Below are 17,905 nucleotides of genomic sequence, written 5' to 3'. Positions count from 1 at the left end.
AAATTGTGACTAAACTGTGTTGCCTCTGTCACACGTTCTAGAAAGGCTTGCAGAGCTAAAAGCTTTGTTCCTGATTCTACTACCATGGGATGCAGAGGTAGAATAGGAAGAAGGCACATATGTGTGCACACTCAAAAGAGTTACAGTAAGGTAGGAGAACATGGTTCTAGTGTTTGCCCTTGCTGCAGAATAGAAAAACAGAGAGCTTCTGCCTTCCTACCCTCTTCTGTGCCCTCCAGGCCTTGGAAAGGGAATAGTATCCCATTTTAAATTCTGTCATTTAGTTCTGAGCTCTTCAAATATAGAAGAGGTAAAGAGTTTAGTCAACCTCTATGATGTTTAACACTTTAATGTAAACTTCATCTTACAACAAATTAAGGAAAAAAAAACAAACAAGAAAATTTATGGGAACATTCTGCACAGTAAAACTAAGCCATGCACCTTACCTGGTTCAGATTGTCTAGTGACTAGGAGTAATGCACACAAGAAAGCATAAGCTGCCTGCAATCTGTAAAATCACACTTCAAAAAACCCCAAGCACTTCACCTCAAAGAAAAATACTTTAAGAGCAAGAAGTATACTTATTTAGCCTAACAACTTAAGTTTTGCTATTTGAGGTATTATGTCTTGCAATGTTGATGGTCAGCTGAGATTTATTTCATCCATCTTAACCTTTAAAAGTCAGTACAAGTTACTGGCTTTACCAGAGAGAGACACATTATTCCACCCTACATTACATAGTTTGTTCCAAACAGGAGAATGAATAAATGTTACCTATCTTAACACTTATGCTTGTTTGCACACATGGAAATAGCTGAGCCATTTTTTAAGACCGGCATGGAGGAAGCTAATGACTAAGGTTTTCTTGTTGGCCTTTGTTTTGCATTCTGCAGTAACCATTCTCATTGGAAAGCACTTGCCATTCAGCTGTGCAGCATGTGTAGTATTCAGTTTCCAAGTCATAGTTATCACTAAAAAAAATGAATTTTGAATAATCTGAAACTCAGGATACAATCACTGCAGTGGACAGAAGTTCAAACTCATAACACTAAACTCTTCAATAAGTTGCCTTAATATTAACTCCCAATTTAACTTCTAAGTTCACTGTGGCACCTTGGAAGGAACAATGCTTTTAATACTTATTGCTTCAGTGCCAAACAGGATGCCACAGCCCTTCCTCACAAGACTGAAGTCCACCATGAAAGTTAAAAAATTTTTCTAGGAAAACAAAAACACTGGAGTGTTGTTTTTCTATGTTAGTGCATGAGCACTTTTAATAGCCAATAATAGGATTCAAACAACTTCAGCCAACGTGCTTTCCCACAGAATGGAAATAAACAGAGCTTCACTTTGGAGGACTAGCTTTAGCTTTCTGGCACATTTTCCACATCAAGTGGAGTTGATTTTTTTTCCCCAAAATTTCAAGATCATTCCCTGTAGCTGCATGCAAAGGATACACATGCTTTCAAAGTAACTTGCAAACAATTCTGTGAAAAACAGCATCTGCATTTCAGTAATACAGCTTAAGCAAGTGTACTAATTTTTTTTACTTATAAATTAGAGCCAAATTTTGGCCTATAAGAGACCAAGATGGTATGCCAGAAGACAAGAATGAACTCTTGTCAAGTGACACTCTAACATATAAAATCTGAGTAAAATCAAATGAAGACAAGCTCATGGTTCTCAGACTGGCATTGTAAGGAACTCATACCTGGCATCCTTACAGATTAGTACAGCATTATGAAAACAGGAAAAACCACAAGCTTTGGTAGGACTTCTGTCAGGCTCCTAATAAACAGGAACTACAAGTAACATGAGTTAACTTTTTAAGCTACAACATACCCAGTTTCTATACACTCCGGAAAAAGTTAAGTTACCAGAAAAAAAAAACAGCATCAATGGACTAATCCAAATGAGAGTCATAAGAATTAATATCTCTCAGTTTTACAGAAAAAAATCCCACCAAAACAAAGCAGGGCTTTCAGAATTTCAGTGTAAATGCTTTTGATTTTTTTACTGAAACTGTAGTACATAAATTTGAACCAGAATAACTGCCAGAAGATGAAACAGAATTTTACATTAAGGGCTGCTTTAGCACTGTTAAGACAGTAACACAGCATTACAGCTTTTAAGATGTCCTTTTTAAGCAACTGCAGTGATGGGAACACTTTGCTCCAATACAGCCTGTGTTCAGTCTCAAACCAAGACATGGGAAGCAGTATTTGGCATAAAGCATCTACAGACAGCAAGTGCAGCTTCCCATTCACAAGGCTGATGTGGGGAAGTAAAAAAAGAAATTTAAAAAATAATCAAATAAACTGTAATTACTGTGGAAGCATACTATAACTATCAACAAGCTACAGGATTATATCATGCCCTCCAGATGAAAGAAAGAATTAATGACTATGAGGCATGACCTTCTCTACTGCTGCTTCTCTCCAGCAAATTATGTCACCTAAATAAGGAGACTGCCTCATTATTTCTGATTTAGCAGTAGTCTGGAATATTAAATGAAGCATATAGGGTTGAATTCAGTTTCTTGGACAGGACATAAGCATAACACAGCTGAAACTGGATAAAAAAAGTCTGGAGACCCTGTCTCCTTACTTAGCTCTGCTCCATTAACCAACCGGCCAGCACTAGAGTGAACATAAGCAGGAACTTGGGTGTGTGCATAAGTAAACATTTTGTCACTGTTATGTACCTTTCACATGGCTGAAACTAACTGTGAGAAGTCTTTCAGCATTCATCACACAACAGTTTAAGATCTTAGGAGGCTAAGCAGAATACACACTCTAAAAAGAGAAAGATTAGAAAATGCAAACATATTTCAACATAAAAAAATAACCAAGTAATGAGAGCAGGTGACTTCTTAATAAAGGACTTTTACAGACACAAGAGTTATATTAAAGATTCTTTTAGAGAGGTAGCATATGCCAAAATACTTCTAATAATACTTCAAGAAATGGAAAACATTACCTTGTGCTTAGGTCTTACAAGATCCAATAGGCCTGTTCGTAGAGGCTGGACAGATTTCTGCACTCTGACAGGATTAAAGACTCCCGTTTATTTTATAGTTAACTTAGATTAAAAAAAAAACCCAAAACACACACACTCAAAACCAACCAACCAAAAAAACCCAATCAAATTCAAGTTCTATTATTAGAGGCATGAGCTATGATCATGGATGTATGACCAAGCAAAACAAAAAACCCATCCTTCTCTAAGTTAGACACTACAGACACAAACTCGTTAGTTTCGATAGCTCTTAGTGACACCTTGCTGTCAGAACTTGCATAAAGACAGAAATAATATACTAATTTAGACAAATGTACCAATATTGGGCTTTTTTATTTATATGTATTCAGCCCATATTAGTACTTAAAACTTCACTCTGAATATTTAAGCTTACAGTAGCAGCAAGGCTGACACAGGCCAAAGACAGCAACAGGCATTCTAGGCAAAAAGGCCTCTCCCAAAGGCGGGGAGGTTATAGAACTCTACAGGGGCCATACTGGTTTATGACAACTAACATGTAAACCTGTCTCTGAAACATTTCACAAACAACATGATCAATCGCCTGGGGACCCTTGAAAACCTGTGATCATAAACTGCTGCAGGCAGTTTGTAATTCCCAGATGGGGGGTTAGAAAAAATACCTTAAATATAAGTAGCTTCCTGGGGTTTATTGCTCACTTCCGTTGATTCCTTTTGTGATATCAATCTCACCATCAAAGTAACCTTATTGTAACTGAACATACAGTTAATCATTATTTGTACTTTAAACTTCCTTCCCAGTTTCAACCATGATATGCTTACATCTTATCTGAAAAACTGAATCCAACTCTCTTAATTCATTTAAGATTTCAGATTACTTCTAAATCAAAAATAATCCAGGGGGAATTTATTTTAAATTTAGCCATTCTTAAAATTAGCCATATTCCTAAATGCTCTGTACCAGTTCAGCTTAAATCAACCAAATTAAGATGATGCAACTTTTGAAAACATTTAGTGCTGTACCCACGAGGCTCAGCATTTCCCCAAGGAAGAACAGGTGTACAGCCCTAATCCTAATTTGCATCAGTAACCACAGACACAACAACACTGCAGAGTTTACTGCAAAGCTCACTGCATGGCACAGGATCCTAGTAAGATTCAGCCTGAGGAAATCACTATGAAGAAAAAGAAACAAAAGACAACAGAAAAGAAAGAGATGAACTCTAAAAGCCAGGAACAGGAAGACATTGCAATGTGTGACTGCCAAGATCTGACTTCAGAACCCTCATAGATCTACTAATATCAGCAACTTCATTTTTGTATACAAATTTTATCAATAATAAGTGAAATGTTCTTAAAATTTATACATAGCAGTTGAAAGTTAACCTCTGTCAACTGGGGAGGGTAAGTGACATCTGATTTTTTTGTTCAGGTACCTACAAATAAACAGGACATTCTGCCATTCTGGAGTTACATATTGGAGAAACTATTTTTTATGAAAAAAATAAGTAATATATGCTTTTTTGCTATAAAAGTCTCTTGTCAGAATGAAGGCAGTGAAGGTCTCCTGATTACCAATGCTCATTATTTTCTCTGATGATCTAAACCCAAACAGTGTTTCATTAAGAACCATTCTATTCGTAATGATCACCTCAACAGCCTCAGACACTGACAAACTGTTTCTTCTATACAACAGACTCGACTCCAACATTTTTAAATGCCATCAGATTGCAAGCAGGATCCACCTGACAGACAGTAAGCAGAAAGTTTTACTCAGCAACCACAAGCATGACCTCAAAGCACAGTAGTCCCCTTATTTTACAGATACTGCATGTATGTTAGCTAGAGGGTAAGTACCATGTTTCCCTAAAGCTGAGTTACTTTTACTTCATATTTTGGTCTTATTAAAATTCCTAGCAACAGCCACAGACTTCCAAAACCAGTTCTATTGGTAAGAAGTACTTAATTCTCTTTATCACCTATATCCCCACAAGATCTGTTCTGAGGAAGAGAAACAGTGGTAGCTGTTAGTGGTAACTTCAGCAAGCACCCTCACACAGGAGATGCTTGTGGTTACTAACACCCTGGAGCCTCACTAGAACAGCTGGCTTTCAGGAGAGTTAAGAAATGTCCAGAATAGACTTTCTGTTAGAAACATAACACAGAGCTATCTGTGTTACATAAAACTTTCCCATTAGCAGCTCTTAAGGTCTTCAGCATCTGCTGGGACAGTGGTGCCTGGATGCCTGACATTCTTAGTGTGCACAGCATCTTTGGGGACAGTGGTGTCCATGGTACAAACAATTCTCCCAGCAGGGAGAGATCTCTGAAGACAGTGGACCTAGTGTTACATTAATCTTCGCAGCATCTGTGCAGACTAGTGCAATACCACAGCCATACTAAATAATATGTCACAGCATCTGTATTGTCCACAAACAGCATCAAAAACTAGCATAGGCCAACAGCCCACCAAAATTAGGGAAAAAAATCCAAACAGAAAAGGCATGCCATTTTATTACAAGTACCTCTATCTTCAAAGACCACTTCTGTTCCAAGAGATTTAAGAGTAATGAGCCATTTCTTGAAAAACCTTCTTCTGCATTTTCTGCTCCTTTAAAAAGGTTACTTATTTTTTTAAATCCATCACTTGTTTCAATACTTATTTTGTTAATCCTTAAAAATCAATACACTGCTTTTCAGTCTTCATACCTTTAAAATGCTATACTCATACACTGTAAATAAATAACTCCAGGCTTTAGAATTAAAAATACCTAAGACTAAGTCTCTTATTCAGCTCTTCCAGAGACAGGGAGGTACGTGTGTGGGCTGAGTTTTTTGCATTGATAAGGAAATCTTCAGTTTTTCACTATACAGTATCCCTGATATAACACTTCTGATGTCTACTTGAAACATTCAATTCTGAATTAATTTCTGTCTTACAGTATTACAACTACAGCACACTTTTACAATGCAGAAAAGGAGATGCTTATCAACATGCCATGCATGGCTCAGTATTTAAAATACAGGAGTAAAAGCACTCTATATTGAGATTACCAACTGGTGACTTAAAAAAAAAAATCTATCTTTGCTCTCTTCAAGTTGTCATTTCTCTATTGTGTAAGTTCACTTCAAGGACAGCACAGAAATCTACTTCATTAGGGGCCTTTATCACCTTACTACCGTTGTCCCATTAGATTTTCACCTAAAGTTTCTCCCGATCACCACTTGATTTGTCCAATGCTCTCTAAGACTGACATATGATCCAGGGTACACTGGAATATTTTTGTGAAGGACAAAGACAAGCATATGTTTTTCAGCAGAATGTGATAATCTGTCTGATTTTGGACTAGCAACCTAAAAGGAAAGAAATATGGAAGCAAGCACATTGATCTTTCTAGTAAATTAAGCCCTAGATTATTTAAGTTAGGGCAAAATAAGGAATAAAAGTTATTAGTTTCACAGCGAGAAAATATTTAGGCTATAGAGCCTCAAAAAACCTGCCTTGTCAAATAATAATACATCTAAGTAACTACATTAAATATAATTTTAAAAAGCAAATTGATTTTGGACAAAGCATTTAATAAATGTGGTTTAAAGTGAAGCCTGCCAAAACTCCTGTAAGGCCTGGTGTCTCAGATGAAGAACCATGCACCTGCTCAGTTTATGCTAATACTTCTACAGAACCATTCACTTGTATAATTAACTGTGCATAAATTAAAAGCTGTCAAGTGGTTTGAGGACAGATGTTTGATTTCCTACGTGTTCAAATGAAACAAATTAAAATGTTTAGAAATGGACTAAACTGAACAACAGATATTCTACATTGTATCCTAGTTTTAATAATTTGCCAGAAGACTATGGATCAACTACTTTTCACAAGAATTTAGAGAGAAATTTACGCCAGAAACCACACAACATTAAAAGAAATGCAACCTGCCACTAAGTCAAAAGTTTAGTTTACCAGCAGTTCAGGAAATTTAAGAGTGGCTTGAACAGAGCAGACACACAATAAGGGAAAAAAACCCCCAAACCTACAACAAAAGACCTTTACAACAGCCTTATAATAATACTTTGTGTTCCTGAGCTGAAATCCCACGTTTTGAATTCCCCCCCTGAGCAGCTAGGTATGTGGTACTGCTCTAAGAGGTAGGTACACAACTGCCCACACCAAAACCGTAGAATTTTACTTACAAACTAGATAAGTTCCACGTTGGCAAGAGAAATCAAAACAGCAGGTGCCCTCCCAAGCTAGAGGGGCCGCGAGAAACGGGAGCCCACAAGCGTGGGACTGCTCCTCCCAGTCTCTATCCGGCTGACAGCTGCAGGTCTCCCGTCAAAGAGGGTCTCCAAGCGGGCACCTGTGGTACGCCACGCTCTCAAGCCACCTATGCCGCTCCCAACTTACCTACTCAGCCGTATGTGCAAAATCTTGCACTGCTGGCAGATCGTCCTCCAAAGGCGGCTGGAGTCGTTTTTGGAGCCTCAGGGCTCCTGGGTTTGGGCTCTGCAGTTCCTTACGGGCAGACACTCCCACTAGTGAGGCGGCAGCAGCACGCAGAAGCAGCTAGAAAGTTTGCCACAATCTCTACCTTCCCCTGCAATTTGCTCCTCTCCCAGCCTCAGCCTCTTCTCGCTCCTGGCGAAAGGGACCGGCTCTAAGGGCGGCGGCAGAGGCGACACTTCTCGCGGAGGTTCCCTGCCTCAGCAGTGCCGCAGCTGGAAGGGCTCTCCCGCTGGAGGGCGGCTCCGGGCCGGGGGGCGCCGGGGGCAGCGCTCGTTCGGGGCTGCGGCCGCCGCCGCGTTTGCCGCGAGCCTCATGCTCGCCGCGGAGCTCCCTGACATCATTCATTCTGCTACGCGCACGCCCGCCCACTCCATTTCCAAGCAGTGACTCACCCGGCGCTGCCGCGGCCGCCGCTGTCCGGGGCCGGCCCGCCCGGAGCCCCCGCCCGCCGCGCAAGGTGCCGGCCCCGCCCGCCCGCGCGGCCCCCCCCTACGCGCGCCTCTGCGCGCGCGCGCCGCCCCCTCCCCGCGGGGCCGCGCGCCCGCACAGCCCCGGCGCGCGCCTCGGCCGGGCCCGCGGCAGCCCCGGGCGGGCCCATCCCGGCCCGAACCCCGGCCCTGCCCGTCCGCTCCGCTCCTCCCGCCCGGCTGCCCCGGGAGCCGCGTCAGCCCGCGAAAGGGGGCGCCGACACCTGCCCCGCCCTCCCTGAAACGCCGGCTACGGGAAGGGCACCGCCCGCCCCCGCAGCCAGCGCGGGCACAGGTGCCGAGCCGCTCCGCAGCCAGGCCACAGGCGAGCGCCGCCGCACTCCGCAGCCACGGCCTTCCCGGTTGTGCCGGGGGATTTGATTTCCCCAAACCTGCTCACGTGAGAGATGACTGGCACTGAAACCCCCTAAACCCCCTGCTTGTCAAGTGTTCACTCCCGCCTCTGGACTCGGTTTTCCTTGGGGTTTCCTTGCCTTTTTTTTTTTTTTTTTTTTTTTTTTGCGGTGGGCGGAGGGGTATTCCCCCCCCCCCCGCCCTCTTTTGTTTTCCAAAGAGTTCCCCCATCACTACGTAGCAGCCAGATTTTGTTGGGAGTTTTCCAGTGTAAGAAGCATGTGAGCATGTGATTGGCGGGGGAGGAAGGGAGGGGAGGAAGGTGTCAACTCATCCTCACCGAAACTCGCTGCGGCCGATACACACCTGTCCTGCCCCAGTCACCCGGCTGCGCGCCGAGCGGGCACATGACAGAGCACAGCACACACCCAGCACACAAGCCCGGGTTCGAGGAAGGCACCTGACCCTCTGTTCGTCACACCCCTGGAAAGCCCCCTTCACCCAGCTATTGGCTATTCTGCTTGGGTTGCTCACACTTTGTTGTTTTCCACAAAAGCTTGGGGGAAGGGAAGAGAGAATCTGCTTTATTCTAGCACAGAGTGGAAAAATTTTCTGCACTCTCGGATTTCTGTGGGACAGGGAAACTGCCCTGGTCCAACAGTGACAGCCAGAGCACTGCTACAGACAGAGTGCCAGGATTTCCAAGTTTTATCTCCTGCAGGCTTAATGCAAACGGTCTCTTATACCAGATAAACAATTCAGCAAGGCTACTGCTGTTCCTGTTGCTAGGTGAATATACATACACACCTGTAGTGCTGAACCAAAGAGGTCTGCTGGAACCTCACAGCTCTCTTTACTGCCATTGTAATCTCCCCTCACACCACACCCCCCTCCAATTCTCCTAAGTAGGTAATGCTTCCTTTAAAATAAAATCTAAAGAAGAAAAATAAAAAGGTACCATGGTCAGGGAATTTGTTTTTAACTGATTACAGAGATATCTACATATGCCTTATTGCAGACACAATCACATGCGTGCCTTTGCAGAATCATATCTTACTTCAAGCTGTTATACAGAGAGGATAATAACAGACAGAGCAACAGATCAAGAGTAGAAACAGCAACACAAGTGAAAAAAAAAAAAAACTACTATCTACAGGCAAAGCAAAGAGGCCTCCTCTAGTTTTCCATAATTAAAAAAGAACCACTGAAGAATGGTTAAAAGCAAAGACCTGAAACTTTACTGGCATTTTTCCAAATTATGTAGAGAGATCAGCAAGCTGAAACACCAGCATTACTCTATAATAATATTCTCTGAATCACTGCATTTGAGTAAGTAAAAAGTAGCAGTACATTTTCTTACTCTGTTCAAGGCTACACTTCACACCCAACCCCACAAGCCCATCCATGCAGATGAAAGGTTGAAGTGTAGAGCTAAGGGGTGGGCCTGTGAGGAGTAGCTTCCAGGAGAGGGTCTTTAACTAATCTGGTAAAAACTGTTTGCAAGTCCTGCATAACAACAAACCTTCAAAAGCAAGCAGCAAATTTGTGAAGTCACAAAACTTGCCAGAGGAAATAGCAGCACATCTCTTGACCTTTACTTTAAACTAAATTGAATTCAGAAGATTGTTTTTAGACAGAAATTAAGTGAGAGATAACAAGACTTACAGAATGAAAACTCATTTTGAGGAAAAAGAAACCTTGCACACACAGACAGAATTCCATGGGGAGACTCACATACAAGTCACATTCCCCTTCACCTCCCAGGGAGGCAGATGAGAGGGAGAGAATACAGAAACAGAGCTTTGAGGGGAAAAATTACTGTTCCATTCACTTGGAACAAACCCAGCATCTTTTTCATTACTGTTTACTTTTTCCCCCTTTCATGAGATCAGCAGGGATATTATTGGAAACAGTAATTCTATAAGAGAACACAGCCAGCTTGTGCATTAAAATTCTGACTATTTCCAAAGAGACACTTGGGCAGTTTTCAGAAGTAGCTACCACCAGAATCCTGCTTAGTCCTGCCATGGGAGAACTGAAGCTGCAAGATTGGGTTTGTGGTGGGGAGAACCAAGAACCATACAGAAATTTCTAGCTCAAGCTGACTTTACAGTTAATAGACAGAATAAACAGTATTACTACAAAAAAAAAAAAAAAAAAACAAAAAAAAAGCTGCTTTTTTTTGTGTGTGTAGCCAAGCCATAGCAGAATTCTGTGCAGAAACTGATAGGCAAAAACTATGTACCTGTGCTCCGCCTAAGTCGTTTCAGAACTAATTAACTGTATAAGTACATATGTTCTTAGGTGTTCACATGCATTTGCAGCCTTTATTGCAGATGAGTCAAGGGCAGATGAAAACATACATATTTAATATTGAAGTATGCCATACACTGCCATAATTATAGTCACTAACAGTTCTTCCTTGCCTTTTCTTCAAGTAGCATATAAATCAGGGTAATCCTGCCAACTAATTCTAGTCAGGTCTAACATTATATTCTGTACCCTGGTTCTCATGGCAGCCCTATTATATCTGTGAAGGTGCTAGTTCATACTTCTACTTTAAAACAGATAGAGGAACTCCAGAATGATTTATTGTTCCCACTCAAGAAAGAGTAAAACACACAAAAGCCCAATGTAAGTGGATTATACAATGAAGAGATTCTTCATCAGTATACACTTCCTAAATCCTTAAACACCCCCTAAGAAAAATAAGTTCCAGAGTTTTTGAATTAGATGCCTTTCAGCAATGACATGAATTCTAGGTCTCCAGATTATTATTTTTAATCCATTCACTGACTCTTTTTCATCTTCAAGGGCTTTAGAAGAAGAAGAAAGCTTACCTTGTAAATTCACCATTAATGTCACTATTTTTTGGCAACTGAACAAGCAGATGAAAAGATAAGCCACAATAGAAATCACAAGACAAGTTCTTCCATCATTCCTTCATAAGCCCCAGTTCCAAAGTACACAGTCCTGCCCTACTACTAGAGAGGCAGGGGCCTTAAGAAACATGCTTATAAATCACCACAGCTGGATCAAGCACAAGTTCAGCTGCTCAGATAGCAAGCCTACCTTAACAGGTCAACTCCCCAAAATAATTTAAAGAAAAAGAAGACTAATAGTTACTATGAAGCACTAAGCTGCCAAGCCAAGCGCTGCCACACTAAGCACACAAACGTCGCTCCGGCATTACCACCTCGCACGAAGCACCCGCGAGCACAGGAGCCCCCGAGTGGCTCGCTGAGCTCACAGGAGCCCCGCACCCCCACGAGGGACCCCGGGGACAGCGCTCCCGCCGGCTGCCCGGCCTCACCTGCGGCCTCCCGCGCTGGCCCGCGCCGCCCCAGCCCGGCCCTGCTGCCCGAGTGCCGAGGCACGGCCGCCGCCCGCCCTTCCCCAGCTTTCAAAGGAGGCGGGAAGCGGCGCCAGGCCAATGGCAGCGGGAGCCCCCGCCCGCAGGTGCCGGCCGGGCGCGGGAGGGAGCGGCCGCCGCCGCCGGGTCTGCTGCCAGCGGAGACAGCAGATGCTTCCTCCAGCCGCTTTCTTTCGACTTCACGAGACCTACAAATCCGTGATTATTGTCTCCCGTTTGCCTAACCTTGGTGCTTTACACAGTTTACATTCGTCAAAAATTGCGGTATTAGCTGTTTTCATAACCAACAGCTAGGCAGAGATATTATGTTTTAAAAACTATTTTTTCAAGAGCTTATGTGTTACTGAGAACATCCCTGGATAGTTTCAGGGAAATAAAAAATGAAGCTTTGTGGAATTATGCTCCCTGCTAAAGCTCATGAGGAAAAAGAAAAAACAAATTTAGACTACAGATTTTTTTGACAAAGCAGTAAGTTAAAATAAGCTTTTTACTTTTCTGTCACTATTTCACTTTCATAACCAGAAAAAGCTGTACCTCAAATTTATCCTATTTTTTTTTTCCTTTGGATATATTGTGGGATCATAGAATCATAAAATCAAAGAATGGTTTTGGGTTGGAAGGGGACCTTGAATATCATTGGTTTTGGGTTGGAAGGGGACCTTGAATATCCAGGTCCAACACCCCTGCTGTGGGCAGAGACACCTTCCACTAGACCAGGTTGCTCAAAGCCCCATCCAGGGACGGGGCATCCACAACTTCCCTGGGCAACTGTTCCAGTGCTTTACCACCCCCACAGGGAAGAAATTGTTTCCTAATATAATTAGGAATGAGACAGGAAGGGTGGGGGAGTGTGTGTTTTCTTGTTTGATTTTGGTAATTCTTTAAGTATTCAAACTATATTAAATCAGACACGCCTTAGAAGCTGTGAAATAAAGAGATCTTGGTTCAGTGTCTTTCAACCAGTTTTCTTAAAAAATGAACCTAAAAATTGGTCTTCTATCTAAAAATATGTGCATCCAAAATCTTTGTCTCCAGCTTCAGAGAGCTTTCTATACACAACAGTGGCATACAATAAATACTTTTCTCTGATGAAGCAAGGCTTTGGCAGAAATACTTGACAGAGGCTCTAGGGGGGAAATGGGACATGGGTAACAATGAAAATAAATTCTAATTTATCACCGCTATATGTGTGCAAGGTGATTCTAGGAAACTAGATGCAGATGACACCAAGCTGGTGATGCTGCTGACACAATTGAAGGACAGGATACCAACCAGAGGGACCTAGACAGGCTCCAGAAGTGAGCCCCTGGGAATCTCATGAGGCATAACAAGGCCAAGAGCAAGGTGCTGCACCTGGGTTGGAGCAACCCCCAGTACCAGCACGGGCTGGGGAGGAGCAGATCAGAGCAGCCCTGCTGAGATGGGCTTGGGGTGCTGGTGGGTGACAGGATGGACATGACCCAGCCATGGGCACTCACAGCCCAGAGAGCCAAACCTGTCCTGGGCTGCATCCAGAGCAGCGTGGGCAGCAGGGCAGGGAGGGGATTCTGCCCCTCTGCTCTGCTCTGCTCTGCTCTGCTGAGACCCCACCTGCAGGGCTGCATCAGCTCTGGGGTGTCCAGCACAGGAGGGACAAGGACCTGTTGGAGTGAGTCCAAAGAAGGCCACCAAGTCATCAGAGAAATGGAGCACATCTCCAGTGAAGAAAGGTTGAGAGAACTGGGATTCTTCAGCCTGGAAAAGAGAAGGCTTCAGGGTGACCAATTGTTGCCTTCCAGTACTTGAAGGAAACTTACAAAAAAGATGAGGCAAGGTTATTTACAGGTGCATGCAGTGAAAGGACAAGGGTGAATGGGTTTAAATTGAAATAGAGTACATTTAGTTTAGATATTAGGAAAAAACATTTTTACTGTGAGGGTGGTGAAGCACTGGAACAGGCTGCCCAGGGAAGCTGTGGATGCCCCATCCCTGGAGGTGTTCAAGACCAGGCTGGATGGGGCTCTGAGCAACCTGGTCTAATTGAAAGTGTTCCTGCCCATAGGGATCTTCAAGATCCCCTTACAAGCCAAACCATTCTACAATTCTATGACGCTGCATCAAGCAGAAGTATGGGAAATACTCTGAGTCTCCTTCAGAAAAAAAGGTAACACTTTCGGCAACAACTAGAAGATCAGAAGAATGATGCTAGGCAGCTAAAGCTTATTAAAGCTTTTCTGTAACATCATAAGGATTTCTGGATATGCAATTAAATGCATGAAAAATAAGACAAGACTGCTGCGCTGTAACAATTGTCACAAAGTCAACTGACAGGTGAATTAGCCCATTTTCTTTGCTACTCAGCCTATCTGCTGTATCTTCTCTTCATGCTGCTGAATAGCTTTCCTCTCTAACTCCTCTGATCCCACCTTCCCATATAACTTTCTTTTAATTTCTCACCATTGGGATTTTTTTTGCAGCAGGTCTATATTCTGAAACAGAATAGTTGGGTTAAACCTCTGACTACTAGACAACATCCTCTGCAATAAAAGGGCTTTATAGGGCTTTTCCCCAGTAATGCAAAACAGAAACCCATTAATTTTAACATAAACTGAACAGTAGCTGAACAGATCAACAGATGATCTCTATTTGTCTCTATGTGTGTGCTTTTTCTATGACAGAGAATTTTATCTGATTCAGCTGGAAAAGGAGAAAAAAATTGAGGGAAAAGGAAGTAAGACTGGAACATGAATGAGCAATACAAAGCTGCTAAGACTAACCCCTCCCCACTTAAGCTTGGGAGCAATATATTTTTTGTATCATTATCTTACATTTGAGGGTTCTATTAGTGTGAGGAATTTTTTATACGCAAAAATTATTTTTAAACCTAAGCAGCTGGCACAATTGCATGAGGGACAGGGGGCCTACTTTATAAAAAAGTGACTGCTGTTATAATCTGAATGGAAATTCAGTATGAAACACATGGAGAGCTCTAATGTACTAGGGTAACCTCCTGTCTAATCTTCTGTCCTGGCTCTGATAGCAGGCAATGCAAGAAGCTTCAAGAGGGGCAAAATCAGGAAAAGCTGGGAAAAGGACAGAAAGGCATAAAGCATTTTTCTGTCCTAGCTGCTTAACTTCTTACCCTTCCAAAGGAGAATACAATCATTAAAGTTGGAAAAGACCTCTGAGATCGTCAAATCCAACCATCCATTTTCACCATTAAACCATGTCCTCAAGAACGACAGCCACACATTTATGGAACACTTCCAGGGATGGTGCCTCCACTGCTTTCCTGGGAAGTCTATTTCAATGCTTTACGACCCTTTCCATGAAAAATCTTTTGCTAATATCTTAGCTAAACCTCCTCTGGTGCAACTTGAGGACATTTCCTTTTGTTTACTTCCTGCCTAGCATAACAGGAGATGCACTTTCTCCTTTTAAATAAAAAGACCAGCAACCAACAAGTAAATTTTAATGAAGTATGCACTTAACACCAAAAGATGGATGCTTTTGGTGCATTTTTGTTGTGGATAAGTTGTGATGCTCCTCAATTATGTAAGACCTTAATACAATCCCATGCCTATCTGTCTAAGGGTTTAAAAAAGTTTGAGGAAAAATACCAGAAGGTGTACAAAATAGTGTCAAAGAAATTTTGCTATCATTTTGCACTAGACTGTAGAATAAAGTTTGACTCTGAATAATGCCTAAAGACATTCTGACAGATATCCTCCAGGTAAGTGAATGAGTCATGAACCTCAAAGGTAAAGAAGGAAAAGACAGAACTGACTCATATATCAATTCTGAATTTTAAATATGACATGCTTTTTTGACATGCTGTGTATTAGCACATTAGACATTAACATGTCTTCTTTTCCACAGGACCCAAAAGATAAATGAGTTTGGTAAAAAGGATATGTAGACTATTGTTCCACTGTATTTGAAATGTATTCAGAAGTAATTTGGTGCTTATTCTTACTTGGAAGCAAAATGCCCTAGTGTCACTTACTAAAGCTGTGGCCATGAGATTTAGCACAAAGGCCAAGGTAAAGAAAATGTTGTTTAATGGATGATTTCTTAGACTGAAAAGCATTAAGTCTTTCTGCCAGTTTCTATGTATCATCAGACAGATATGATTAGATGGCTTCTGAAGGCATGAAGCCAAGGGATCCAGGTATTGTTATGTCCTGCCAAATGTACATTACTGTTGTAAAAACATGTTCTAAAGTGTCTTTTCCTTTGATTCATGCTTTTAAATTGACTTGGAGGAGGATGCAGGTGTGAGTTATAATACAGGGAGAGGGGTTCTTCCTATCTGATAAGAAAAAGGATGAAGTATCTTCTCAAGTGCCTAGCTTGAGAAGAGGGGCAGACCACAGAACAGATGAGGAGGCTGATTGTTTTCCATGAAGTATCTCAATGGAAGACACAATAGCACTGTCTTGACTTTTAGGTGCTCAAGTTTATACATGGGCAGACCTCTGAGATGTCTTCATTGTTAAGAGTCTAGATTCTTGTTCTGCATTTATAAATAAATCACAAGGAGTTGTAAATATAGATGTCTCCAAGTTTGCACACACTAGGAAAGGCAATAGAGAGTACGCTGGAAATGGAAGTATATTCAGCAATCTGATGTTGATGGGAATCTTGTACCTAGTATGAATATAATTGATACTGATTAATTATGCACCAAGCTGATTTAGCATTGTGCCAGTTCAGGGATAGGCATAAAAAGTATGAAAGCATTAAAAATCCACAGTGTAATAGGCTTTGAAGAAGGAACTATACTGAAACCAGAAATATGAGGATCCTTAGCTTCCTTTCAGAGTATGAAGAAAAGCAAAGCATGAATTATGCTCTGACTGGACAGTAGTACTTCTTTCTGATTAAATAACAATGAGAAAATGGTGGCAGCCCCTGCCTTCACAATAACATCCTTAGTAAGTTACTGACCAAATGTAATTAATGAAAAGAAGAAGTTTTTGAACGTTTGCCTGAACCAAAAGCAGTCTTTATTGATCACCTCTTAGAAATAACTCCCGGCAAGCATTTTTCTAGCCCATCAGGAAAACCTGCAGTACCTGTGGTCTCTTCTAAGGCAAAAAAACCAACAAACCAAAATCAAGAAAAACCCGCTCTGCAAATATCCAGTATGCACTCTCACCCAAATATCTTATTTCTACTCTGCTTGATACTTGTATTTTCTAAATATTATTTTATAACTTCGTTCATTTCTTCACAAAAATGTTGATGGAGTGGCTAATGAGAATACCAGAAAAATATTGCAACAGAGAACTATGCCACAGTAGGCAGTCATGGCTAAACACAGTACTGTGGTCACTGGGACTCCAGCTAGTCAGGACCTGTTTCTTTACCTTTTCTCCTGGGGCCTGGGACACATGTCAGCTGAGAATGGCACAATCCACAGCACTGGAAAAGTATTTTCACATACCCAAGAGTTTTAAGTGGAGTCTGTGTAATGATTCCTGAAGATTTCATGCTGCAGTGATTATACAAGTTGATTAAACATTGTATTTAGAGGTACTGAGATTTTTTAAAATTCTCTTTTTAAAACCTATTTCTACTTAATTTGAAATGCCTTGCTTTACATCTTAAGGTGTTATTATTTTGCTGTCATTTGGAGACAAGTAGAAAGACAAACTAGAAACAATCCCTTATATATATATATACATATATGTGTGTGTGTGTGTGTGTGTGTGTGTGTATTCTTATTTGTGATTCTGACTCCAGTTATAGACAGAAAGAGAGGGAAACAGATTTTTAAATTAGGCACAGGATATCTCCAGCAGCATAAAATATTAAATCGGCATGTAAAGTGGAATACAAGTGTCTTATATTCCTTATATCTCTGGAATCATCTGGGGATTAACAGCATTTGAACCAGAGAGCTCTTGGCTAAGAGGTCATGATATAACTTACAGTGGTCATCCTGGGAACAGAAGAACTGGACCCCACCAGTGGCCAGTGTCAGTCATTTCTATTCCACTCTTTTCCTATACATCACAGCAGTCCACATGCTGATGCTTACAGGTTTATGGTCATGCAGTCCTTTATGCAGACATCAGCTCCTGGGATAATTTTTGTTTCCTGTGTATTTGTCTTAAAACACTTGCATTATTTACTGGTCATTTGTAAATTACATTTTACATCTTATAATGGATTTGTGGCAATAACTTCTGTAGACAGTGAAGGTTTTATGCTACTATCCTTTAA

At 41.7% G+C, this 17,905-nt stretch overlaps 1 protein-coding gene across 2 annotated transcripts in view; it reads right to left on the bottom strand.

The window, feature by feature from the left end:
• Positions 1 to 11,675, bottom strand: part of SGMS2 (sphingomyelin synthase 2) — a 36,044-nt gene extending 24,369 nt beyond the window's left edge. Inside the window, exon 1 of one of the 2 annotated variants that reach the window (XM_058803541.1) lies at positions 11,636 to 11,675. The gene's annotated coding sequence lies outside the window, so the exon portion shown is untranslated. Of the gene's footprint in view, positions 1 to 7,402; positions 7,494 to 11,635 lie in introns of those variants that run through there. The other variant, XM_058803542.1, reaches the window with a different exon arrangement.
• Between the last annotated feature and the right edge of the window lie 6,230 nt (positions 11,676 to 17,905).

Source organism: Ammospiza caudacuta, chromosome 4 (assembly GCF_027887145.1).
Source record: "Ammospiza caudacuta isolate bAmmCau1 chromosome 4, bAmmCau1.pri, whole genome shotgun sequence".
In the NCBI taxonomy this organism is placed as follows: Eukaryota; Metazoa; Chordata; class Aves; order Passeriformes; family Passerellidae; genus Ammospiza; species Ammospiza caudacuta.
The sequence above is the reverse complement of the archived record's forward strand: the minus strand, read 5'-3'. Positions and strand labels throughout refer to the sequence as shown.